Consider the following 21,414-nt stretch of genomic DNA (forward strand, 5'->3'; position numbering starts at 1 on the left):
CAGAGCAAGATAGGGACCAAGAACACAAAGGAGTAAAATAAAGTTTGGAGCGATAGAGAGAGAGTGGCAACCAGCTTGATTATAACAGTTATTTTATTGCTAGGTATATAAAACTTATGATACTAATAGTGATACCATACAAGGAGAGAAAAACAATCAAATGCTTATAATACTACACAATTACAGTTGGGGTATTGGAGAAAGCTATTCCAGGTTTGATTACAAAAGAAGAAAGTTATACCTCAACAGAGAGAGAGAGACCTAGAGAGTGTTTGGGGGTGTGTGTGTGTGTGTGGGGGGGTCTCACCATTCCATGCAGCTCAGGGGTTCCTAGGAGACAAGCTGGTCAGCTTAGGATCTGGAGCTCTTGAGTCAGGCAGAGCCCCCAACAGGATCAGTCAGGGAGAGGGGATGTTCCAGTGGAACTGATGCAGCATTTTGGATCCAAGCATCAGAACAAGGATTTGAACTTTGATTGGAGTTTTTGTAGACACCAGGTTTGTTTACAGATAAAGAATGTCTCAAGGAAGTTGTTTTCTTTATGCTGGACAATAGGAGCTGATCATTCCTGGATATGGGCAGTTTTCCTTGAGAGACAGCTCACAATGCAATCAAGCGTATTCAGTGTTTTGCATATCAATAACTAGAACGGTCTGATAACTGCGGAGCTGGATATGCACAGGTGTGAATTCATTTACATCAGGAGCAGAGATCTCCCATCATGCAGTGCATCCCTGCTTTATCAATCCCAGAGTTCAGTGCAGTCCCTGCTTTATCAATCCCAGAGTTCAGTGTGTGTTCCATCTTCGATGTAGATGAGGCTTCTGTTCTCCATTGATGTGCTAATTGAGATGCCTCCTTTTTACATCTTTGATGTAGATGAGGGATGGGGAGTTGTATCACCCTTGATGGGAGGGTTTTAGTTGTGTCCACTGCCTTTTCATATTGAGATGCCTTTGATTTCTGGTTCAAGCAGGGGCTGGGGGAGGAGGGTATTGAGGTGAGCCAGAGAGAGTCGGGGTTTTGTGCCCTGGTTCCCCAAGAACACAGAGCTGCCAGGTAACACCTCTTAACTCATAACTGTTGTCCCTGCAGGTCAGGTCTGAGTTGACCTACTTTGAAGGGGCAGCTGAAGGAAGCTTACGTTGCTGCATGTGATGTATCAATGATGGCCAACAGTTTTGAAAGGGATACTAGTTTGCTAACATCACACACACTCATAGAATTCAAGTACATTCACTTAAAACATACACTTAAAAAAACACTAACTTTCAAACCAATTTAAATGTTTTATTTTCTGATTATTGTAATTTTTTGGTTTGTTTTTCATGTTATTTCCTCTTTTCTTCTAAATCTGATAGCAATGTAATTCACAAACCACAGCAAATGGACAAAAGTGCTTTTTAATGGATCATTTCTTTTATCTATACTTTGTATTTTCAGAGAGGATACATAGCTGAAGAATTACATTGTCATTACAATGCCAGATGCTTTTCCAAAGAAAACTAGGTGTGGCTAGTAAAAAAATAAACAAATCACATTCTTTCATGTCTTTTAGTTTTATTACTTGCATGTTGACTTTACCTCATGCAATATCCTTGCAACCGAACGCACAGCTCACTGGTTCCATGAGCTAACCAAGTAACACTTCCCTCTGAGCACGACTTCAGCTAGTGAACTGAGCCAGCGCACAGTGCAGTGTGGGACCAAGGCTGTGGCCATTCTCAGTCCCTGCCCATGTACACCTTGCCCATTTGAGCAGGGCAAGGAGTAGCAGCCCCCTGCAATAAGGGTAGCTAGTTCAGAATAATATGGGGTGCCCTTTACTCCCTGGCATGGACACACAGCCAGATTTGCAATCTGGCCTCCATAAAACAAGTCACTCAGCATGCATCCTTTTTTCCAATAATTTACCTGATTTCTATAAAAGTATTTATTTTTCAGAAATATTTGCCAAATAATGGGAATTTTTGTACTATAGGTCAACGGTTCCCAACCTGGGGTGCACGACTCTCTAGGGGTCGCCAAAGATTACAGATCTGTGAGGCTTCAGTAATATCGAGGTCATTTAGTCCCCCGAGTCCTGGCACCGGCCGGAGCGGAGGAGCAGACCCCCAGAACCCTGCGTCGGCTGGGTGCCTGGCCAAAGTGGAGAAGCAGCCCCTCCAAAGGAGCAGCAGGCCCGAGCTTTGCTCCAGCCAGGTGCAGCCACCCCAAGCTCCACCTTGGCTGGAGAGGAGGAGCAGCCCCCCTCAACCCCAAGCCGGCTGAGCGCCTGGCCAGAGCAGAGCAGCTCCGCACCAGTGGAGGCCTGGAGCAGCCCCACCCAGCCTGCCAGCGCCCGCTGCCTCCATTACCTTCCATACATGAAAGACAAGAAAAGGCAGGGCCACACGCGGCATATGGGGTTGGCAGCACCAGGGAAGGCTTAGCTTCTTACTCAGGTAAGAGTAATTTAATATTATTATTATTATTATTCATGTAATGTAGTGGTATTATTATAATCATGATATGTGTTTATAGGGTTATGTGTTTATGGCTGGTGAGGGTGGAGTAGTGGGGAGTTTGTGTTTTATCAAAAAGGTTGGGAACTACCATTATAGGTGAATCTCAAATATGCTCTGTTTGTGGTATTTTTGGTCACATGGCATTGTAGCTGCTCTGATTGGATGCTGTAAAGCATTTTAATACAAGAATAATGATCCAAGTAGAAAATAGTGAACTATAAATAATGAGGTGGGGTCCTGTGGAAAACACAACGTATGATTTTGTAATAAAAGACTGGACAAGGAGCTGGTACAAGACAGCCTTAATTCTGGCATTTCCTAATTTTTGTGTGTGTGACTTGACAACCTTAACAATGTTCTTTTAATGTAAGGCTTTTTATGTATAATATATATAATGCACACACACTATACTTTAACCAGCCTGAACTTTGCTACCATAGCAAAAGAGGGAAATAAAATGTGATTACAATTGTATTGTCTGCTCTTTCAGAGACTTCAAAAATCTCTTTAAATCCATTCTCTTTGATAGCAAAAGAATCAACATTTTAGTGTTCATAATTTCAAGAATGCTTATAAAAAGCTTATAAAGCTGATAGAGCAAAGGAATTAGTCTATCCAGTATTATCTAGTAGTAAACTGATGTAAAACAATAACAAGTAGAATAAAAACTCTAAAACAGTTTAAAGAATATTTATAAAGATTATAACAGGCATAGAGAACAAGCAGGGAACATCTACAAGTATTATTTAATGGCGAGCAGATAAAGAATACTAAAAGTAAATGAAACAATGATGATCCTTCCTGACAGAGGATCTTTAGGTCTTACCATACCACTCCTTAATTTATATTTTAATGATCACGTACTGCCCTTTATGTTGAATTTTTATTTTAACTTGTTTTGTAAAGAAAAACCTATCTGGAATCATTGGGGAAACCCAAGAAAGAGCAAAATATATCTTCCTTATAAATATTGCTCTATTATAAGATTTAAATGAAACACTTATGTTATTTCATGCTTTTGCATAGGGATTCATAGCACATTTGTTTTGTTATTTCACTCCAAGAAAAAGAACTGGTAAAAGTTTCACTTTTAGTTGGTAGCAAGGCTCAATCATCTTTTTCTGACAATTTATTTTCACCTGGTGAACGTCTTTCTGAAAATGAAAGGACTGTTTTATTGGTCTCAAAGATCAAAAGAGATAATGGTGTTATAAACTTTCACTGTCCAACATTCAACTGTGATACTTAGGTTCAGGGCTTTTTTTCTAGAGAGACCTTGGTTTTACTCAGTTCCTTGGCAAACACCCAAAAGTGTTCATTCATGCTTAAAAGTTTTATTGATCAAACACAAGGAAGAACTGGTTTTTTGTTTCTGCCTTGGGGTCAGGGAAGATGAGATGAGAAGAAACAAGATGGGTTGCAAAGTCAGATGGGAGATTACATTTTTTTTTCAAAGTTTCTTTTTAAGAAACCCAAAAAGGGGAAAATTGGGAGACCTAGTTCTTCCCTCATTATTTGGTCCACCAATCAGGCCTAATGCTCAACACACCAATTTTGCTTCATTAATTTCCAGCTCCACATCATTTGTTTATAATAAGTATAATTGCAACTGTCCTTGAGTTATATCGATGTGGCCTTTTTGTTTGGATTAATTTCTCTGTCTGGTTCTCTTGCAATTGTTTATAATATTAATTATTGAAAGCAGCTTGACTTATGTTTTAACAACATTTGTTATTAAAAGTTATTGTCACATGTTATTAACTTTTTGCCATTGAACTCACAATTTGACTAAATTTGTAGGCTCGGTAATCACAACAGGACTTGAAATGATTACCTGATTCATCCAGAATAATGATGTCCAGTTAGACTCCTTATTGCTTTGAATGTTTAAGGCTGAATCTTACTCACCTTAATCACAATGGTAGTTCCTTTGATTCCAGCATAACAGAATCAGGATCTGTCCCTAAATGTGGTCTCTAGATAAAACAACAAACTATGGACCTTTTAAGGAGTGTCAAGAATGCATAGCTTAGAGACTTTTATTATTTCTAATGGCACCCAGAGCTGTGCTAGGCTTGTCCCTGAACAGAAAGAACAAATGATTCCCACTTCTGAGGAGTTTTCAAACGAATCCTGCATCTTGAAACTGCTAGTGTGGACTCCTGACCCCATGCAGATTCCTGCTGGCATCAGTGATACACTTTGCAAGCACAGGAGTCTGCACTAGTAGATCCTGATGCAGCATCAGGGCCTAATATTAGGCCTGATCCAATGGGGAAGTAATGAAACGACGAGGGATGACTGGGAAACATCATGCATTAAGTTCATTCATCTGGCGAAGTGGGTTTCTGCCCACAAAAGCTTATGCCCAAATAAATGTGTTAGTCTTTAAGGTGCCACAAAACTCTCATTGTTTTAAGATTATGTGGTTACTCAGCAAGGGCTAATGCTTGACTTAAAGGCGTTAAGGGTTTTTGCTTGTTGTTTTATTTTAGTCAGAGTAAGTGGATGTCATATATGGCTAATTTCATGAAAATATCGTGACAGAAGTGAGTCTTAAGAAAGGACATGAATGATTGGAGGATTGTTGCTTTGCAGATCAGCTCAGGAAGTGTATTCCATGCATTGGGTGTGACCTGAAAGTCAGCACAAAGATGGTGTGGGAGAGCAGAGTACTGAGTCTGGTGTCACTGATGGAGCAGAGGAAGCAGGGAGTGAGGGGTACCCTAAGAAATAAGCCTGAATCAGTAGGAAGGGGCAGATAGTATTGGAGTGGACATATGGCTTGATACTGTACCACTGAAATCAGTGGGAGTTTTGCCATTAGCTTCAATAATCAAGCCTATAATTATGATCTTCTAAATTTCCCCCCTACTTGAGATAGATAGTTCCAGATACAGCAGGTTTCAGACACCATTTAAATTCACAGCAAATAGATAATTCTAACTATGCTCTCTGAAGCATGAATTTTCACTCACACATTCCTTCTGGGAGTACACTTCAAAGAATGTTCCCAATTAACATGGTGTTAAACATTCAGAGGGCTAGTTCACGAGCTAAACTTCCAATCTGGGTTGTAAAATATTAGCAGCTTACATACAGTTGGACTTATGGCTCCCGAGGGAACTGCTGAAAAACCTGTCTTCCCTACGCAGCCTGAACATAACCTCTGGAAATAATAATACTTACAGTAGCACAAATTTAGTACTTCTCATGAGCTTTACTCTCCTAATGCCAGTGAGATAAATATTTCTGTCCCCATTTTACAGGTGGGAAAACTGAGACAAAGAGCTCCCAAATCCACAGAGGAATAATTGTCAAAATATATGTGGTTGAGAAATAAGGATATGATTGCCTGGAAGGGAAATCTGCGAACACACTTTCTTATGACATTAATACTTTCTTTTGAGGAAAAAAGTTAAGTAAGGAGTTGGTTTAAAAAAGACAGAGGAGATATTTTGTTGGCATTACCACCTCTTCAGTGATTCTCCAAGCCAGTTCTGTTCTCTTCACTATCTGACTTGAGCAGCCAGTGTGATTTATTCATAGCTTAATCTGAAAGGAGATCACATGTTTCTGTTTAAGAACTAGTTCTCAGAAATTGGCAGGCAAAAAACTGATTTTTCCCCTTGGTCTAACCTTGTTGAGAACCCATAGGTAAGATTTGGGTTGGATAGACTCTCGACCATTTGCATAGATTCTCACTGGTTTGTTGGCATTAGAAGTGGGGCTGGATCTCAGCACCGATGCATCATCAGGATTCCAATCTCGGGTAAACAAATCCTCCTTTGTAAAAGTGGGTATAACTATTATGTGAGTCAAAATATACAACTATAATGAGAGACCTGAAATCCCATCAATTAGAGAGAGAATGAATAGGCATAAACCAGGAATTCACAGAGACTAGGGTTTACTTATGATGCAACAAGAAAATATAACTAATTAGCGTGCCCATTAAAGACTCATTACAAAGTCTTCTTTTGCTCTCTCCTCAGTTTTACACCATTTTGCTTCCATGAAGTTACTCTTGAGTCTCATCACTGAGAGTGAGATCAGAGGCAGGCCAATAGCTTGAATATATCTCAAGTCTGAGCAGGTGAAATTCTGATGAAATTAAAAAACAGGCAAAACAAACAACGTTATCCGAATTCTGTCTTCTTTGTTGCCTCTTGTAATTCTGCCTCTTACTCCCTGCTGGCCAGAGTCAGACAGAACCAGGGACTACAGCAGTAATTATACCAATGGAATCCCATCAGGTAGATGTAGCCTACAGTAACGGAAGGGGTTTTCCCATCGCTAAGGGAGCACCACCTCCCGGGATAACAGTAGCTCTGTTGACAAAAGCATTCTTTCATCAACATAGCTGCAGGTACGTTGGGGGTTAGGTTGGTATAGGTATATCGGTCACGGGTGTGGATATTTCTCTTCCCTGACCAATGTAGCTAAGTTGATCTAACTTTTAGATACAGACCCAAGTCTAAGTGAAAATGTTCAGTATGACTTTTCCATGGAATCAGAGAGGTCAGTTAACATAGCTTCTTTGAGAAACCAAGATAAAATGGGTTTTGCTGAGCTGGATTGACCCTCAAGATCACATGGGATGAGTGAGCTGCACAGGAATATAGGAGAAGGTTGACATATAACCAGGGACACAGGAAAAACACTATGTGACTTCCATCGTGTGACCTACTCTATGTGACCTAATCCAACAAACAAGATTCAGACTCAAAATACACACTAAAACCAGCCGCCTGATACAGTTCACAGATAAAGAGTTTGCTAAACACTTCTACAGAGAGTTCAAGGACAATAAAGAAATGTGGTCATATCAGTACTAATGCACAGATACTGCTCAGGTCAAGGGTGATTTTGAATATTCTTGCAGATCAGGTCAAGCAGTTCACACAGCCCTTATGCACACTAAAAGTCTGATATGATTTTTCAGAGGGTGGATGCTCAGCTCTTTTTGAAAATCAGGTGCCTTTAAAGTGTCTTCCCCTCTCCCCCCCATTCCCTGTGGGGAGCCAGGCAGCCTTGTCAATTTCATAGCTCCAGCAGGAGGTGTGAAATTGACAAGATAGCCTATGTTCCCAGCCCCCAGGGGAGGGGGGGAAGCCCCGGGGCTTCTCACCCCAGGTCCCAGCTGCAAGTGGGGTCCAGCTGCCTGGGCTTCTCTCCCCGGCTCTCAGCTGGGAATAGAGGCAGTTGGGCTCTAGTTGCCTAGCTTTTTTGTCAAACAGCTGATGTAAGTAATGCAGTGTCTACACAGACACCGCTTCGCCCTAACTACACTAACATAAGCCTTGCACCTCTTGTGAAGGTGGAGTTATTATGTTGATGTAGTAGGGCACTTACATAGGCAGGAGGAGGGCTGTAGTGTAGACACTGACATAATTAGGTCCACATAAAGTGCTTTACTTTGGCCTTACTGTGTAGTGTAGACTAGCCTGTGCAAATAATTTAATATTTCTTATTCCTATTGTTTGGCTTAAAAGTAGCTACTTAGATGGAAAGCCCATTACCTTTCACATATTAAATATTTCCCATTTACTTCCCCTTATTTACACTTTGAACCTATTTTTTAAATTAATTTTCTATTGAGACTGAGTACACTAAAATCCATTTAGACAGTTTCCTTAGTTCAATGTTTATCTTCTCTTGCATATTGTAATTTAATTTTTTTGCTTGTTTGTTCATAGGAGCAGCAGGAAGAATTAATGCCACACTGTGAAGAAAAGCTAAAAAGTCCTTTCCATCTCATACCTGTGTCATTCTTTGAATATATATATTGCATCTGAAAAACAGCATATAATTACCTGATACCCCAGACCTGAATATGATAAAGGGCCCAATCCTGCCACCATTATTCACATGCATAAAAATAACTTGCATGATGATTGTAGATCAGGCCTTAAGAGAGCAAAGTTTGGGCTGATTTCTACAACTGTTATGTATCTTTTACGAGGAATTTCTGGAGTTTTCACTTATGGGGAAAAGTGCAGAACTGTTTTTGAACTAATGAAGTTCCTTCACTAGAACATATTTTCCTGTGGCAGCTCAAAATCCTGTTTCTTCCAGTATGACACCATTTTTGTGTGTGTAGTACCTTTCAGACTAAAAACAGCTGTATACTTCAGAAGCCAATACAGTCCTTTAATACAAACACAATTAAATGTGTAGCTTATAAATTAAATTGTAATTTATTATATCTCCTATAGATACAGGGACCAGTCATGTGATGAACCAAGTGCCCTCAACTCCAACCTTACATGAGGTATCATGCCCAGGTTACGGTAATGGTGAAGACAGGTATGAAAGACAAATTTTGCGGAGAAGATCTCAATGTGGGACTAAGTAATAGAACTGAGATTTATGTTGAAAGCAATCTGAACACATTTCTGTATGTACGAGTAACAACCTTTCTGAACATAGATTCATAGATTGTTTTTGTACATTCATAGATTCGAAGGCCAGAAAGGAGCACTGTGATAATCTAATCTGACCTTCTGTATAGCACAGGCCAGAGAACTTCCTCAAAATAATTCCTAAAGCATATGTTTTAGAAAAACATCCCATCTTGATTTAAAAATTGGCAATGATGGAGAATCTACCATGACCGTTGGTAAATTGTTCCAGTGGTTAATCCCTCTCTCCATTAAAAATATGTGTCTTATTTCCAGTTTGAATTTGTCTAGCTTCAAATTCCAACCATTGGATCATGTTATGGCTTTCTCTGCTAGATTGAATAGCCCATTATTAAATATTTATTCCCCATATAAATACTTACAGACTGTAATCAAGTCACCTTTTAACCATCTCCTCGTTATGCTAAATAGATTGAGTTCTTTGAGTCTATCACTATAAGGCATGTTTTCTAACTCATTAACTATTCTCATGGCTTTTCTCTTCTCTAGTATATCAACATCATTCTTGAATTGTGGCCAACAGAACTGGACATAGTATTTCAGCAGCGGTTGCATCAATGCTAAATACAGTGATAAAATAACCTCTCTACTGCGTCTCGAGATTCCCTATCCATGCACCCCAGGATAACATTAGCTCTTTTGGCCACAGCATCACATTGGGAGCTCACATTCAGTTGATTATCCACTATAATTCCCCTTCCCCCAGATCTTTTTCAGAGTCACTGCTTCCCAGAATACAGTGCCCCATCCTGAATGCATGGCCTACATTCTTTGTTTCTAGATGTATGCATTTACATTTAGCTGTATTAAAACCCATATTGTTTGCTTGCACCCAGTTTACCAAGCAATCCAGATTGCTCTGAATCAATGATCTGTCCTCTTCGTTATTTACCACTTCCTCAGTCTGTGTCAGCTGCAGATTTTATCAGTGATGATTTTATGTTTTCTTCAAGGTCATTGGAAAAAATGTTAAATAGCATTGGGCCAAGAACTGATCTCTGCAGGACTCCACTGGAAACACACCCTCTCGATGGTGATTCCCCATTTAGAGTTACAGTTTGAGGCCTATTAGACCTATCAGCAAGCTAAGTTTTAATCCATTTAATGTGTGCTATTAATTTTATATCATTCTAGTTTGTTTAATCAAAATGTGCAGTACCACGTCAAATGCCTTAGAAAAGTCTATTACATCAACACTATTACCTTTATCAACCAAACTTGTAATCTCATCAAAAAGGCATCAAGTTAGTTTGACAGGTTCTATTTTCCATAAACCCATGTTGATTGGCACATTACCCTCCTTTAATGCTTCATTAACTGAATCCCCTATTAGATCCTCCCTTATCTTGCCCAGAATTGATGTCAAGCTGGCAGGCCAATAATTATTTGGGTTATCTCATTTACCCTTTTTAAAAGTTGGCACAAGGTTTGCTTTCTTCTAGTCTTCTGGAACTTCCCTAGTGCTCCAAGTCTTACTGAAAATAAACTTTAATAGTCCATGAGCTCCTCAGCCAGCTCTTTTAAAATTCTTGGATGCAAGTTATCTAGACCAGCTGATCTGAAAATGTCTGACTTTAGAAGCTTCTATTTAACATCCTCTAGAGATACTAGTGGAATGAAAAGAGTGTTATCATCACCATATCTTGAGAATATATCATCTGTTTTCTCCCCAAATACAGAAGAGAAATATTTACTGAACACTTTTGCCTTTTCTGCATTATTATTGAAAATCCTAACATTTCCATATAGTTATAGATGAATACCATTGTCAGGATTATTTTTGTTCCTAATAATTTAAAAAAACCTCCTTTTTTATTGTCCTTAACTCTACTGATTTCTGATTTCTCTACGTTTTTCTGATTTCTCTACATTTTTCTGATTTCTGATTTCTCTACGTTTTTCTGATTAAATTCTTCCTCTAAGGTCATTTGGCTCATCATTATTTTCAGTATTGTGAAATTGGCCCTATTGAAGCATCAAGTACAAATATTACTGGTCTGGACTTTTTTCTATTTGCCCATTATAACAGTGATCAAGTCATGATTGCTTGCACCTAAGCCACCACTAATTTTTAGTTCTGTGATCCATTCCTCCTAATCTGTTAGGACAAGGTCTAATATAGAATTCCCCCATGTTGGCTGCAACACTTCTTGAGTTAGGAAATTGTCTGACATGGGACAATTGCATGAAATGTACAGGAATAGGATGGTTTATCCTTTGTTATTATTGTAGATGTGTTTCATTAAAGGTTCTTGCTTCACTTCCCAATCCTGCAGTCAAATCACAATCTGGTGTTTATGTCTCCAGTCTGATGCCAGGAATATGGATATGATTATCAAGCATTATGGGTCAGATCCTGGTTAATTCCCCTTTGTGAAGCGCAAAGGGGACATAACACTGCTTTGGCTTAATGGGAGTTTGGGAATGAGAAGGGGGTGTGTTGGCATGGAGCTGGAGCACAGTGTGCTCTGGTGATCCTGGGCAGGTGGAACAGTTTCTTAGGTATGTGCAGAAGCCAAACTACAAAATATGGTATAAACTACAAACTTGTATTTATATAGTGAGACTGTATTTTCTTCATTAGGGTTGAGCTACATATTGGCTGCCTATACAAAAATAAATGGAAAATGCAGGTCCGCTTTGTAACAGATGAAAGCCTATGATGATCCTGGTCAAAGGAACTCCCTCACCTATGCACAATGCAGAGCACTGGTCCTCTGGAGCTTGACACATGCCACTATTTAGAAAACTTTCTTTTTGGAGATGGAAGTTCAGTGCAAAGGTCTGAAACTCCACTGACCCGTCGGCTAGAACATTCTACATGGCCACTACTGAAACTCATTGGCAGCCACAGAGCTGCTGCACAGGTTCTCTGAGGCTTTTAGAGAAAATTCCCCACTGAATTCCTCTACGCACAGCTCATCAACTTACTCTGCCAAGCACGCGACAATTTGGCCCAGTGATGTTACGTCCCTAAATAGTCTTACATGTGATGGCTACAGAGCCATTTTTCAGATAGGAGAGTAATTACAGAAGCACTCTAAATTCTTTCACAGCACACACAACCATGCAATAAGTGGAGTGTAAAGAAGTATTGCCGAACTTTATGAGGTTTGATAAGGTTTCTTTATCTAGGAAAGGAAGTTATAATACAATGTTTATTCTCATACATTCTTAGAAGTGTTAAGAGAATTTCATCAGAAAATCAGTCAGCATAATTAGAACTCAACAGCTTTATTGACAGACTTAGGTGACTTTATCTTTAGATCGCTAGTGAACTGTTGTTTATGTGAGCTTTTGTAGCATTCAGCGACTCCTGCGCTTTCATTAAGTCCAAGGCTGCAGGCTGTATTAATCATATGAAAATTATGCATCACTCTGCCATGTTCATGGGGGTGCTGATCCAATAAGAGCATCTGGTTCACCCGACGCTGTCAAGTGGAATTTCTTTTAATGATAACAGTGGGCAAACTGCTCAGCGTGAGCTTCTGCTGTTCCCCTGGAAATACGGTCAATGTAGGAACAGAAGATAAATGTTATCTTTTGGTCCTTTAAGTGCAAGTATGTTTTATAGTCACTGGTGGGAAAGCGCAACTTATATGAAACCTGCAAGATCCCACAATCAAAACAATGCTGAGAGTTCCTGAGTGCTACCCCAGGTTAAGTAAATATTTTAATGGCGCCACGTACTCCAAGCTGATGTGTTGTTCTTATGTGTCAGAAATTGCAGAGCAAATCTCGGGATGTTATTCTGCTGCTGTGCAGCTCTAGAGATGTATGTCTTGTGTATGTGTGGGGGCTTAAACAGATTTTTGTGAGAGAAAATTAGGAGACAAAGAAGAAAAACCCTTTTTCTTAAGAGGGACCTGAGGGTCCATGAGAGCTGACTCCATGAGAGCAATTTGTAAGATAAGAAGTTACCTCCCTTCTTCACACAAAGAGCTTTGTTCTGGGAATTAAGCCCCAGTCCAGCAAATTAAGCCCCAGTCCAGCACTCCTACATCCTTGGCATTCCTTGCAGGACCTGGGTCTTAGTAGAGATGTAGAAAATGGACTCCACCCCCTGCCCTCTATCTATGGGGACTAGCTACTAAGCACCACCTGACAGATAGAATAGCAGCTGCTATACTACCAGTATAGAAATAGGAGTTCCTGGCCACTAGATTTATACAAGCATGGATCCAGAATGTAATCCACTTTCCCAAAGCACAGGGGCTTGAGGTCTCTGGCATGGCTGCTCAGCCCGCATTTCCTCTCCCATCTTCAACCTGTGCCAGGATCCCATAGGCTTCCGAAGGGTGAGCCCCCACTCTATATATCAGCAGCATGGTCATTAAGAACCAGCCCTGCCACATACACGTACACTTCCACCTTGCCTCCTCTTTCTACTATGAAACGTAAAGTGTTCCACATTAATGTTTGACTTTGGTGTGTTAAGATCTTTTGCAGATCTTCTAACCTTTATCACCTGTTTTCTGAGGTCGTAACAAAGTCCTTAAGAGGAAGTAGGTTTTGCTGCCATAGACACTGAGGAAAATTGCTTTCTGTTTGTCCTTCTCTATAAACTCATTTGCAAGTAAATAGGGGCCCAGTCTTTCAATATCTTTCAATCCTCATTTTCTGCATTAAATTCCTCAATTTTACCATAAATTCCCATTCTCATGTTTTTCCTTGTGGTCAGTTTTGTAAAGGGACGGCTCAGTGCACAAAAGAGACTCTTTACTTACTGTACTACAGGCTGGGAACATGCTGCTTTATTCAGATATAGAAATAGAATAGAGGAAAACACACTAGCTACACAGGAAGTAAAAGAGGGATATTATGACTACGAACCAAAATACTCTGGGTAACTCAGTTAACTCCTTGACCGCTTTTCTACAAAGAACTGACAGGAAATTATACCCCTGACTTTGTGCTGCCAGCTCCCAGTCCAACTGAACTGAAGGATGGGTGTACAGTCCAGTCCAGATGGCTGGTAAGCATAGAAATCAGCCAATGGAGTCAGAAGCTAGTTCAGGGCTGTTTGAACTATGTGTTAATTGGTTGAATTAAAGTTATTTCGTTTGTTAAGCATCTGAAGCTCTGGTTCTGTCCTTGCCACACGTCTGGTAAAGGTATTGGGATATCTCTGCACTGTAGTTATCTCTGGTTAAATTCCTACTTCCCCAAAGGTTCTAGTAGGATTCTTCATCCAAAGGCAAATGGGTGGCGATTAGGGACAACCTAGCCAGTAGCAGAGCCCCAGTCACACGTTGAAAGGGGTGAATTTTATTCACGAGGTTTAAGTGGCAACACTATCTAGAAGGATGAGAAGATTTCCACATTTCTCACTCTTTGTACTCTTTCAATCAGTAAGTTTTATACAAATTAAAGGTGTGGCGGGGAGGGGGGCAAATTTCACTCCTCGGATATGAAATGATAGTTTAAAATTGCAATTGCCTTTTCCTAAACAAACAGCTGTACCTAGCAAATATAATACAGAGTTTAGCTATTTTGAAATGAGTTAGACTTTTTAAAGTAGCTTTGGTCTTTCCTCCCCGCTCCACCCTCCAACTGGATTTTTCCCCAGTGAAACTGTAAAAATGCAGCTTCTGTGTTCTGCAGTCTTAGTGGCACCATTCATTGCATGATAAGGATATGAATTTAATGTGACTTCTAATTACTGGTTTCCAAACTACTTTATTGAGGTTTGATTATATAATATGAGTACACAAAATAATTTCAAATTAGGAATTGTGGTATCTTTTAAGAGGCATTGTTGTGGCTTTTTAAAGGGAAAAAATGTAAGCAATAAGGAAAGAGCAAAATGTCAAGTGCTGTATTTGCAAGGTGAAACTGGCTGTAACACTTTACAATATGTATTGATACAGACGTTTTGGACTGCCCTATCCACTACCAATAAATACATTCCTCATTTAACAATCTGGCCTCCTAAGAACAAATAAACTATACCAAATTAATATGCCCTAACTGTAATGCTGCAAATACTTTGATTGTTTTCTTCCTAATAACTTGATTTTGTTTAATGAAGTACAATTATTCATTAGGAAGATGTAAGCTGTCTCATATTTTACGGCAGGTTTTTAGAGCAGATTACATGTTTGACAGTTCCCCTGTGTGGAAGCGAGGCCAGCATGAATAATGAAGAGCGTCTCACTGAGCTAATCCTCTCCAGCAGCAAGAACAACACTGTACTTTTCCACCTCTCCTGACCCATTTAACTCTGTTACCTCCTGTATCTTGCTGTAGCCACTGCCACAATCTACATAAGCGTTATGTGTCATGGAGAGAGAGTCTGCTTAATGTTTCATATTTTATAGAAAAAGAATCCAGTCCATGATCTGACCTAAGTCTTGCAAACTAAGTGAAATAGGCATCCGTTTTCATCAGTTTTACATGATCGCATGGTTATTCCAAATGCTCAGGCTGCAAGGATGAGCAAAACATTTTAAGAACATACTATAATCAATGATCAAGGCCTACTACATTTTAGGGCTTGTCTTCACTTACCTTGGAGATTCAGCAGCAGTTGACTGGAGTTACGCAAACTACGCAAAAAACTTGCGTAACTCCCATCGACTTCTGTGCTTCTGTTCTGCACGCCGTCTTCACTGCACTGTGCCGATGGGAACCGTGTTCCCGTCGACACAGTGCTATGCCACTTGAGAAAGTGGTCTTAATACGTCGATTTCTGGATCGACTGAGAGGGTCTTCACTGACCGCTCAGTCGATCCAGATAAGTTGATCTGATGGCGGCAAATTTGCCGCCGTCAGTGAAGACATAGACTTAGTATCGTGTTAAGTTACTGGCTGAAATAAACATGGGCAGCAATTATTCTTTACTTACATAGGACCCAATCATGAAATCCTTTCTCCAGTTTTAGCCAATCTTTATTTAACTATGCTCCCACTGAAGTCAGAGAGTTGGCCCACAGCAACTATACAGTGTATATTATATTTGCTAAATATATAGGGCTAGTTTACAAGCTGCACTGAGTTAAAACTTGATACAGTTGAGGAGAGAGGGAGGGAAAGGTGGCTCGGAGCACCTTTTGCTCTTCTGTTCCTGAGACAGCTAGGGCTCAAATAGCTGCTTTAAATGACACCAGTTGCAGAGGTCCAAACTGGGGACTGGGCTGAGAACAGGGCAGGGAATCAATCTTTACCTATATAGCAAAGTACCATGTACCCAGGTGGACTTTTTCCACCATGTGCTGCTTGGCTGTTTGCTCCAACCCTCCCCTCCCCTTCCCCACAGTCCTTCACCTTAGCTTCACCCCACACAGAATCATAGAAGATTAGGGTTGGAAGGGACCTTAGGAAGTCATCTAGTCCAACCCACTGCTCAAAGCAGGACCAACCCCAATTAAACCACCCAAACCAGTGTTTGTCAAGCCACACCTTAAAAACCTCTAAGGATGGAGATTTCACCACCTCCCTAGGTAACCCATTCCATTGCTTCACCACCCTCCTAGTGAAAAAATTTTTACTAATATCCAACCTAGACTTCCCCCATTGCAACTTGGAGAGCACTGATCCTTGTACTGTCATCTGTCACCACTGAGAACAGCCTAGCTCCATCCTCCCTGGAACCCCCCCTTCAGGTAGTTAAAGGCTGCTATCAAATCCCCCCTCATTCTTCTCTTTCGCAGACTAAACAAGCCTAGTTCCCTCAGCCTCTCCTCATAAGTCCTGTGCTCCAGCCCCCTAATCATTTTTGTTGCCCTCTGCTGGACTCTTTCCAATTTGTCCACATCCTTTCTGTAGTGGAGGGTCCAAAACTGGGCACACTACTCCAAATGAGGCCTCACCAGTGCTGAATAGAGGTGAATAATCACATCCCTTGATCTGCTGGTAATTCTTCTACTAATGTGGCCCAATATGCCATTAGCCTTCTAGGCAATAAGGACACACTGTTGACTCTCATCCTGTTTCTTGTACACTGTAACACCCAGGTCCTTTTCTGCTGAACTGCTGCCTAGCTCGTCGGTCCCCAGTCTGTAGCTGTGCATGGGATTCTTCTGTCCTAAGTGCGGGACTCTGCACTTGTCCTTGTTGAACCTCATCAGATTTCTTTTGGCGTAATCCTCTAATTTGTCTAAGTCACTCTGTATCCTATCCCTGCCCTCTCGTGTATCTTCCACTCCCTCCAGCTTAGTGTCATCTGAAAACATGCTGAGGGTGCAATCCACATGATCCTCCAGATCATTAATGGCACATCTGCCCCTCTTACCCTCTTCTTCACCAATTTATCCCTCTCATCCCCTTCCCTTCCCTTTTCTTCCTATTTGGCTTAACCCCACTCAAGAAAATCCAAAATAATTGTGGAACTAACATGACATTTGTTGCCATGACATTGTTCACTCTGCTTGTATGTTCTACCCTTTCTCCCACCTCATGTCTGTCTTGTATATTTTAGCTGTAAGTGCTTCAGGGCAAGGTTTTGTGTTTGTGCAGTGCCTAGCACAACGGGGCCCCATTTTTGCCTGGGTCTTAGTAGGGTGACCAGATGTTCCAATTTTATCGGGACAGTCCCAATATTTGGGGCTTTGTCTTATTTAGGTGCCTATTGCACCCTACCCCCATCCCGATTTTTCACACTTCCTATATGGTCATCCAAGGTCTTAGGCACTACCATAATAAACATCACTAATAATACCATACTAATTATGAATAATAAAAAATAAACAATAACAACATACTGTTGGTTCATAGATTTCACAAGAAGACTTGAGCTTTAACAAGATTTAACAGTGGATCCTTTAAACTAGCAACATGTTCCAGTTTGCAGAAATGCATGATGTGATTTTCAGGGCAGATTTTGGCTCTAAAAATAGTCATTTTAAACAGCATATTTAATTTGTTTCCCAAACAGAAAAAAGAAGAAACGACTGTAGATCAGCCCATAGTGTTTTGGATGAATTGTAAATTTCCTGGGGATAAAAGGTCTACATTAGCAAATACCTGATCTTTTTTTAAAATTCAGATTGGAAAGCAGCTGTTAGCGTAGGCAGTGGATACCTGACACACTTATTTACATTTTCTAATTTGTAGGGAAGAAGAGGCAGCAGCACAGATGAGCCTAAGAGGTGTACATAATATGAACTACTTTGAAAATAAATTTATTTATTTATTTATTTATTGCAAATGCAGCTAGAAAGAATCAAATCACATGTAACTTTAATCTCCATAGAGCACCAGGGTGAAAGGTTTTGGTTGAAGTGGCAAGGTCTCACTTTTTGAAAATTGCATATGAGGATTTTATTTCATTTCCATTCTTTTATTCATGGCTAATGAGTACTCAATCTTATTTTAAAGTATAATGATAAATATGCTAATACACGTTTTTGTTCTATCCACAAGTAATTGAACATCTTATTGCTGTGCACTGGGCTGGCGCAATGAGCATAGCTAATGCTGGGGTTCATGCACTCTTTTATATCAACAACACAGCACGAACAAGCCCTATTAAAAATGAAATCAGGGCTGACACCCAGCCTGGTGTTCATCATCCTGCTTGCTCACACTGGCTCCAATTTTCTTTTTCTCTCCAGTTTCTTTACTCTGCAGCATAAAAGGGGAGGAAATGGCTCCCACTGAGTACTTCTAGCATGGGAGTTCTCCAGCTGACAGAGTTGCTGGAGCAGCTCTCAACTGGTACTTCTGCCAGCCCCTGGTATAGGAACATGTCAGGTGAGGGCTGTTGTCAGTTGTTGGCTTCATGTGTGTTCTTCCAGCATGTATGCTGTCCCGGCTCTGTAGATAACCGATACAGCAAACCATGATTGGATTACCCAATAAGACCAGAGATCCGTTTCAGTAACGAAGGCACCAGGCCAGGTCTATTGCTGATGAAGCATGGTAAAAAGCGCCCTATACGTGCTACAAGTACACTTAATACATGACTGCCCATGACAATGGACCAGCTCAGTAAACAGTGGGACTTTCCGTTCTTCACTTGGCCAGACAAAGATACTCCCTCTTTTATACACTGATACAAACAAGTTGCATATTGCCCTTCTGACATGTGAGGTTGCCACCCTCTGACATGGTAAGACCTTGTACCATGATTCAGTCAAAACATCTCTATCCATCATATTGTCATCCTGAGGGGTCAGTAAGCCCTAATTATCTTTGGGGTATTGGGATGTTCTGGTACCTTTCTGGAATGTGCTTGTGCCTAGCATTTCTTTGGAATGTGGGTGTTTGCCAGTTTCTGTGAACTTACAGACAGGCTCACAGCCTGACCCCTGCTAACTTCGCTTTCTAATGGCAGGGCTTGACTGCTACTTTAGCTTAGGCCTCAGGCCTCATACCTGGCCTCTTATACTAGGCTTCATGATTCAGGCTATCACTTTTTACCACAAGGACAAGGGGAGGTATGATTCATGGCTGGAGGGTTGCAATACTCCTGCTCTTCTGTGCTTCTGAGACTATATAGGAGGCCGTGGGAACAGAGCATACATTAGAACAACCTTGAGGGTTGCTCTGATTGATGCTGGTGGTTGGGGAGGCCCCTATTACTTCCCAGGATACGGGGAGTGCAAAGGTGTTTTTAAACCATCTTTGCTCCCTCTGCCTTATGTTCCCGCACTGTGGGAATGGAGTAACAGAGAATCTAGGCCACTGCTTTCAGCTAGTATCCATAACAGCACTGTTAGGGAAGGGGAATCAGTGTCGGTTAGAAAATAAATAAAAATCACAAAGTAAAAGGTGATTGCAAATAACCTCATCTAGTGAGATACTACAACAAAGCACCAGCAGAAGGACACAAAGACTGTATATTGAAGTGTTAACTAGAGCATGCTGTAGTATGACAAACTTGTCATTCAGTGTAAACTGACGTTACAGAGATGCAGCCTACACTGATAGAACAGGTTTTTCTATCCACGTAGGAACACTGGAAATTAGTGATGTTGACAGAAGCCCTCTTGCATCAACACAACTGCATCTACACTGGGGTCATGTTTCCATAGCTGTGTCAGTCAGGAGATGTGGGGTTTATTTCCCTACGTCCCTGACTGACATAGATATGCTGATATAAATTTTCAGATATAAACCAGGCCTTAGGGCTTCACTCAGTTTGTCTGTGTGTCTTGTTTTAGTAATCTGGCCATGAAGGGTAGATCTACATTGCAACTGAACACCTGTGGCTGGCCTGTGGCTGCTGACTTGGGCTATTGGGCTGTTCAAATGCAGTGTAGATGCTTGGGATGTAGTCTGGGACCATCCTCCCAGTGTTAAAATGAAGATAAATTACTATAAGCAGAACTTAATTCTTACTAACCAATAGTAAAAGAAACTCAGAGCTTGTCTACACTTAAAATGCTACAGTGGCACAGCTGCACCACTGTAGTGCTTCAGTGTGGAAACTGCCTACGCCATTGGGAGAGATTATCTCATCAGCATAGGTAATGCACATCCCTGAGAGGCGGTAGCTAGTTTGATGGAAGAATTCTACATGAGTACTTATGTCTACACATCTGGAAGCCTGCTACTATACTTTCTTTGGTTACGTGTGTTAGAAGTGCAAATGAACTGTTTTGGACTATCGCATTTTGTTTAAATGTTTTAAATCACCTTTTGAAAATTTGCTTTGAAAAATCTCTTTTGTTGAAACTATTTCATTTCTCACTCAATTTTTTCTGCTACATATTGTAAACAATCTGAGGTTAAATTCAAATTTTAATTTTTTTAACTTCTATTCTACAGTTCTCCAGGCTTGTGGCTCAATTTACTGAACTGTCCAAAACTGCCCTTTAATATTTTTTTCCTGATTGCATTATTCCTTTGTACCTTCTCAGCTGATTGTTTTGACAGTCAGTGGAAAGAGCTGAAATTATCAACTGAAATTAACAAGCTGCTGTTATTTCTCCAGATTTTTACTCTCTGTAGAACAATGTGAAAAGGATGAGACAGTTTTTCCCTTCTTCCTGGGATTAAAGATCAATATATTGAGGATCCAGAACTACCACTAACTGGTAATGATTTTTTAAACCAGAGGTGCTTATTGTATTTGTACACACATATCATTACAGACAGTTACCTCTTCAAGCAAGAATTTTTGGCATTGCTCTTTAAAAACTCCATAGCAATTCTTTAAAAAAAAAAAGGTGGGGGAGGGTGAAGTTTGCATGTGCTGATTAACAAGAGATTGAAAGAAAACATGAAATATGGGTCATCTGTACATAAAATTCTCAGTAATTCACAATTTTGTACGTTGTACGTATGTGCAACCCTAATAAAGTTAACAGACCCTAGAATTTGGTCCTAAAGCTATTGTCCACTAAAAGCTATTACAATTTTTATCCATATAGGGTGAATGGAGAACCTCATAGAAAACCTTCTGCACCATTTAATGCCTATGTCAAGTGGCCTGCACCCCTTGAGTTCCATGAAGTATGTGGGTGAGTCTTGGAAGACATGGAACTAGTTTTGTGGCTGCAGAGATCTAGCAGCTGGGAGTGGAAACCTCCCTGTAG

This window comes from Emydura macquarii, unplaced genomic scaffold (genome assembly GCF_026122565.2).
Source record: "Emydura macquarii macquarii isolate MOO-44397 ecotype Brisbane River unplaced genomic scaffold, CSIRO-AGI_Emac_v2 contig_2897, whole genome shotgun sequence".
In the NCBI taxonomy this organism is placed as follows: Eukaryota; Metazoa; Chordata; order Testudines; family Chelidae; genus Emydura; species Emydura macquarii.